The sequence below is a fragment of the Brachycentrus maculatus genome, unplaced genomic scaffold, assembly GCF_059751285.1.
Source record: "Brachycentrus maculatus isolate JH-2025_06_01 unplaced genomic scaffold, ASM5975128v1 h1tg000172l, whole genome shotgun sequence".
Classification (NCBI taxonomy): domain Eukaryota; kingdom Metazoa; phylum Arthropoda; class Insecta; order Trichoptera; family Brachycentridae; genus Brachycentrus; species Brachycentrus maculatus.
In genome coordinates this window covers 111,750-118,891 of record NW_028280925.1, presented here as the reverse complement: position 1 = coordinate 118,891, position 7,142 = coordinate 111,750, and positions in this window count along the sequence as shown.

Sequence of the window (7,142 nt, the reverse complement as noted above, 5' to 3'; positions counted from 1 at the left end):
AAAAGTTTTTGGCCTGAATGGCAGTGTCATCCATTGAACGTAACAGTAACGCACGCAATTAGTATTAAACCTTCCTTATTTCAGAGTCACTTGGACGCTAGGCGATTCTAAAAAAAAATGTAGGTACATACCTATGTGAATATCATCATATTTTTCCTATCGATTGATAGGTTATTACCTGTATAAAAAACATGGCATAATCACGTAGGTACTTCAAATCCTATTATTTTTATTTTATTTTTATAATACTTATTACTTGGCTAAGAAAATTCTTGTTGCCCATTATGTACAAGGATTTATAGCATATTAAGTTTATATTTCTCAAAAATGATAGTAAATGTTTATAGTAAATGGTAAATTACAAAGGTTGATTCCTAAAAATTCCTTGAAAATGAACTGTGTGAAAAATCTATGCATTATGGGAATAAAAACTCAGAAATTACAAAAGGGATGTAAGACTGGGTTAGGGATTACTTATAATAGTAAGAAACATTATTTGAAGTGATTTGGACATGTGGAGCAAATGGATGACGAAAGAATGAGTAAGAGAGTGTATTTGAAAAATGTAAATGGGAGAACATTGGATTGTCAAGAAAGATTATCACGACTAAATCAATCAGAACCTAAAATTTGGTCGTGTCAAAAGTCTACGTAACTGGAGGGCATGTATGACTAGATGTACGAGTGCAAAAGAAGCTATGAGTGTACATCAGGACAGACGAGAATGGTTCTCCATCCTCTCTTCCAACCTCTGCAGAGAAACGGTGGAAGAAATATAGTTGCAAGGACGGTATATATCCTAGGAAGTCTATCCTCTCTTCATACTTCTTCGAAGAAATCGCATGACGATTACTTAATAAGAATAAGAAAATATAAAATAAAAAAGAATAAAAATAAAGAAATAAAAGAAAAGAATAAAATAAGAATAAAAAAATAAAAATCTCATGGATCTTATTTATGATCATCGCTAAATGCGATTTAAGGGTGTGGTCATCCAAATTTTTATTATTTCATGTGAGTAGAGCCGTACCTACCGGCTAGCACAATGGCGATCAAGCATGATAAATACCGATAAATCAAAGCCATCACTATTCCTCGATCACGGAACTCCCCCCACCCCCGCCGCGGGGCGTGTCCAGCGGAAAACCGCCAATCACGAGTGGCGTGGGTGTGCTACCTCAGCCAATCGAGAGGAGTTCTAACGCGTTTCAAATGTACAAATGTAGCTTTGTACGAAAAGTGCGAATGATTTTCATAGATATTTTTTTAGGTTTTATGAGAACATGTTCGATTCCCGCCAATTAAAGAAGGTATTAAATCACCTTTTTTATTGTTTATGGTCTTCATAATATAGGTAGATACTAGATATATAATTAAATTAGGATTCGGGGATTATTACTCTAGTAATAACGCTACCTACCTTTGTCTTTTTACTTTTTTTTATAAATGTGGTCATTTGAAAATTAAAACGAGAGATGGATATTGGTTATAATACACTGTTGATTTTTTATTACCTATTTTAAACAAAACTAATAACCAAATGATATGTAGGTACCAGTGGCGTGCCCAGGGCTTACCAGTAAGGCAAGCCCATTATTTTTCATAATAAAATCTTCTTCTCCATCGTATTCCTCATTGCTGAGGGTTGTGACCCTTGCAGAAGCAATGACTCTTCTCCAGTTATCCCTTGACTGCGCTGCACGTAGCGCATCAACCATTGAAGTGCCTGCTGCTGCCTTCATTTGATCGGTCCATCGTGTGGGGATCTTCCTCACCCTCTCTTTCCCTCCAGGCTACCGATCACAACTAGTCGTTCCAGGCTATCCTCGTTGCCACGCACAACGTGTCTAAAGAACTGGAGAATCCGTCGGGTACAGATATTGGCCATAGTCAAGCCATCCAAGCGTAGCCAGAATAAAATAGCGACTATGTAATTTTTTCCACATGAATTTTATTTGACCAGCAACCGGGTTTCATCGTAACCGACATCATCGAACTGGTGGTGTCAGTTATGACGAAACCCGGTTGCTGGTCAAATAAAATTCAAGTGGAAAAAATTTCATAGTTGTTATTTTATTCTATAAAATGCAGTTCAACCAAGAAATGTCAGGACAAAACTTTATTTAAAAAAACAATATAATGATAAACAATGTATTGTAATGAGTGTAAAAAATGCAAAGATGTAATTTTTGTACGGAATAGCCATCACAATGAAATAAAGAAAATGTTGACTGCAGTAAAATACGTTTCTAATAGATTTTTATTATCCCCTGGCACTTCGTGATGGAATTGCATTTTAATATATTTTTAGATTAAAATCAATATTTTTAGCTTTTCCACTTTATTTTTATTTGACCAGCGACCGGGTTTCGTCGTTACCGACATCATCAGTACATCGACATCGACAGTACCAGTCTGATGATGTCGGTAACGGTAATAAAATGTCGGTAACCCGGTCGCTGGTCAAATAAAAATAAAGTGGAAAAGCTAAAAATATTGGTTTTAATCTAATAATATATTTCAATACGTTTCTAATCCAACGAGTTTTGTATATTGACTGATTAAACTTCCTTTTATGTAATTTAACAGTTGTGATATTTTTAAATCAGGAGTAGGTCTTTGAGACCTTGAGATGTAATCATTTCTTTTTTTTTTAATAAAATTCAATGCGCTCACCTTTCCATTATAAATTAATTCCTTCAACCACTATTATAAATAAAACAAATAAATAAATAAAACAGCACAAACGACATCGGCCGTATCCGAATTCATTATGACGTTCAAACAAAATGTGCTTACGAAAAACGTAGCGAAGAACGAAAAAATTGCGAAAACTTATTCAAATCTTAATAATTCCTACAATTACCGTATTTAATTATGGATTATCAATTATATTTTATATTTATGAACTCTACAAAGGCATAAAACTAGTTGATAAGCATCTGACAGATAAGTAAACAGATAACAATAATGAAATACGTTCGTTACAAATATTGCGAATAGTAGCTAATTTCTTGTAGCTATGTTCACGCTACCGAAGCTGGCTTCCAAACTCGATACAAAATGCCATATAGGTACCTACATTGTACGGTTTAAAGTTATGTTTTTAAACCAAATCAACTATGCGTTTTGCTGGAAGCAGAAGCCTAAATTGAAGCCAATGAGAGCGAGCGAGATGGCTAATTATGTATCGCCTGCACCTGCAACAGACAGGGCGAAAGCCAAATGTTTACGCTCGGCTATCTCGGGTAGTACGAAAAAGCGCGCGATAATTTAAAAATAGGCATACATTAATTATGTATTTTTAATCATTGTTGGAGTTGTTAGGCATGCCGGGCTTCTGGGCTTCTAGGGTAGGTCCGCCACTGGTAGGTACCTACGTAGGTAGGTACGTTTACATACCATGGCCTTGAGGAACTTATCTGCTTAGGTACATGATAATGCAACTCCGAGTGTCCTAGCCATTGATGCTATTCTCCTTTTCTCGCTCACTCTTTTCTTCAATACCTTACTAACTAACCATCACGCCGATGAAATTTAACCAAATACCTTTTCACAAAAATGGATTTTTCAAGTCGAAATGTAAAAATAACTACCAAGTGGATAAAACTCAGATTCGTGAATAAGTATTTGGACACACTCAAAATGTTGTGAATAAAAAGAACTGGTCACATTATTAGCTACCTACCTACGTAAAAAAATCATGTTTCAGGCGTTTGACAGCATGTAAAAATAATCTTGCATACAAATTACTAGGTCTCTGCTAAATAAAAACCTTAGCCAACCATAGATGGCTCTAGTGAACCCAAATGTACATGAGATTAATGATATATGTAGGAGTTCCAAAAATATGAGTAGGGTATCAATCATGAGTATAATGGTGAATGTTGCACGTTTGTAAAGTGATAACTTAACCAGCCTATGCCAGGTACTACCCAGATATCCATATTCTTCTTAATCTAGGCTGAGATGTAAAAAATGTAGAAATAACTCCTGAGCGGGGAAACTCAGATTTGCGAACAAGTGTTTGGACACAATCAAAAAGATTATAACTGATCAAAACCAATTAAAAAAGATAATCAAAGTATGTAGGTACTTGCGTATGGTGATTGCAACAAATCCTTAAGGCCTTATTAGTAATAATATAATTCATTAAGCGCCCGGTTGCGCTGAGAGTCGGTCATCACTTCTCACCGATTTTTTAACGATTTTTTATAATTATTTATAAACTCCTTACCTTTCATTAGCTCTTTTCTTTTAAAACCGTATATTTATTTCGAGGAAAAACTTATTTTTTCAATACAAAAACGGTGTTTTAAGGAATAAATTCAATTAGGTACCGTAGAACGGGGCTACTTGAACATTGATGTGTTACTTGAGCCCAGTACAAAAAAAATCGATCTGAATTTGGTCTACAATAATGAACGTATCGACATGATTCATTGTTTCCCTGACAGGTGACACTTATTGTCACGATACGTTCATTATTGTAGACCAAATACAGATTAATTTTTTTTGTACTGGGCTCAAGTAACACATCAAAGTTCAAGTAGCCCCGTTCTACGGTATATCAAGTGTTACCTGGGGTTAAAGAAAATTAAGTTGTGATTTGGTAAGTTGGGCGATAAGAAATTTTACAATGTATCTTTATCGCACCGGCCTAATAAAAGCAATGAAATTCGATATTAAACCAATGGTAGGTATGTATATATCTGTTCTTAATTATATCATTAATATCAAAGGTGCATGATACGTTTCGTCCGATTTATGCTAATACAAAATGCTAAGGTTTAGCATTTTCAACAGCCAATTAAAATATCTCACGCGATCTTCAAACTGCTTCTGCCGTTCACCACTGTAAGATAACTACAAATAAATAATAAAATACTGTTTCCAGTGGTCGAGGAACGATAATGTATACTTGCGGGCGGATTGGGCGGCGCCCATCACGATCCATCGTCAATCCATCCTGCCTACCATGCCTTCGTCTAACTGCCTTTTGCGTTCTACCTTCTACCTTCTACCAGTATCCAGTTTCCAGTCTCCATGGTAGCAGTTCTTCGCACTTGCAACTAACGATCATTTTTAATTATAAGATAAAACTTGCAACTATCATTTTTTAATCCCATGATAAACGTTTTTTCTAACGATCATTTTAAAATTTAAATTGAAGTTTTACTTAGTAAATACCACTATTTCATATAATCTATTGTTTTCTAAACACAATAATTGAAACGGTGTTTGAAAACGGTGCTGAATCCATTGAACATGTGTCACAATATATTTTAAGAAATAGTGGTATTTTCTAAGTAAAGCTTAAATTAAAAATGGATAGATTTTAAAATGAAGTGACTCCCGAATTAATTAATGAGATCATTATTAATCCCTAGATAAAACTTGCAACTAACGATCATTTTTTTAACCTTAGGTAAAACTTGCAACTAACGATCATTTTTTTAACCTTAGGTAAAATTTGCAACTAACGATCATTTTTTTAACCTTAGGTAAAACTTGCAACTAACGATCTTTTTTTAACCCTAGATAAAACTTACAACTAACGATTATTTTTCAATTTCATTAATTGATTCGGTCATTTTGTCACTTTGTCGTAAAATCTATACATTTAAAATTTAAGTTTTACTCATTGTCATATTATGTTTTGACATCTTATTGACGACCGTCATAGGCTGGTTTAAGTGATCACTTTACACACGTGTAACGTTCAACAATTCTACCCATTATTGACAACCACATTACTCAAATTCTTACACGTAAGTAAAAAGATCACTTAAACCAGCCTATGACGGTCGTCAGCCCCGTAAATGCCCAGACTTCCATATTCTTCTTCATCTTTGATGAGATGTGAAAAAATAATATGAAAATAACTCCTGTAATTGGACACACTCAAAATGTTGTAAATATTTAAAGCATTTAGTCTGTAGTTAGTCATTTTTTTTTTTTTAAATGTTAATAATATTAGTATATAACCACTCTCCGAGATTTTGATCAGACAAGCTCGAGTCAGTATGTATAATATTAACAAGACGGTTTAATTGATTTTTTTTTACATTTGACTGTATTTTTTTCCGCTATATCCGAAGTTCGTTAAATAGAGGTCCGTTATATGTATAATATTAACAAGACGGTTTAATTGAATTTTTTTTAAATTTGACCGTATTTTTTTCCGCTATATCCGAAGTTCGTTAAATAGAGGTCCGTTATATCGAGGTGTTACTGTATCTAGGTAGCTACCTACTTATTGCATTACTGAATAACATTTTCACGATATTTATAGTATTGCGTTGCCTTCATTAGGTACGCTTTCCACTATCGGCGAATTAAAATGATTTACGATCTTGCAATGTGTGAGCCTCATACATTGTACGTATGTATATTATGAAGGTGCAACTTATCATGCACTATGCAGTCGGTGCATTTATCGTCATATTCGTATCAAAAATTATACACAATTCTGGTGCAATTTCACACAGCTATGTAAACCGAAATTGCTGCAATCCGACGTTTATTTTTAATTGGCGAATTGTTACTTAAAGCGATAGTTATGTTATTTTTAAATATGTAATGTAATATGTGGGTTATTAAGCTTCCGTACATATTGTACGTACATAAGATCAAGATATACAAAACTTGTGTCCGACCCATCATGACGTATGGAATCGAAAGTAGAGCAGACAGCGCTGCCACAAAAAACGCGCTTAGAGTGTCAGAAATGAAGACTCTGAGAAGCACAACAGGCAAGAGTCTTCGAGATAGAATCAGAAATGCCAAGATCAGGGAAATATGCGAGATCGAAGATGTCGTTAGGTGGGGAAGGCAACGAAGAAGACAATGGTTGCGCGTGTGAGGAGAATGGAACCATCCAGACTCCCCCACATGGCACTGTACGGCCAACCCCATGGTAGACGACTCACGGGCAGACCACCAAAGAGATGGGCCGATAGCTGGGAATCGACGTCGCAGGAGGCTAATCCCTCTTAAAAACAGGCCGCAAGGCAATAAGAAGAAGAAGAAGACATATTGTATGTAACCATTTTGTTGCTCTTTTCAATATATCGAATACGAAGTGAATCAATAAGAATAAATAAAAGATATCTTCTATACTGAAAGCACTGTTAACTTTG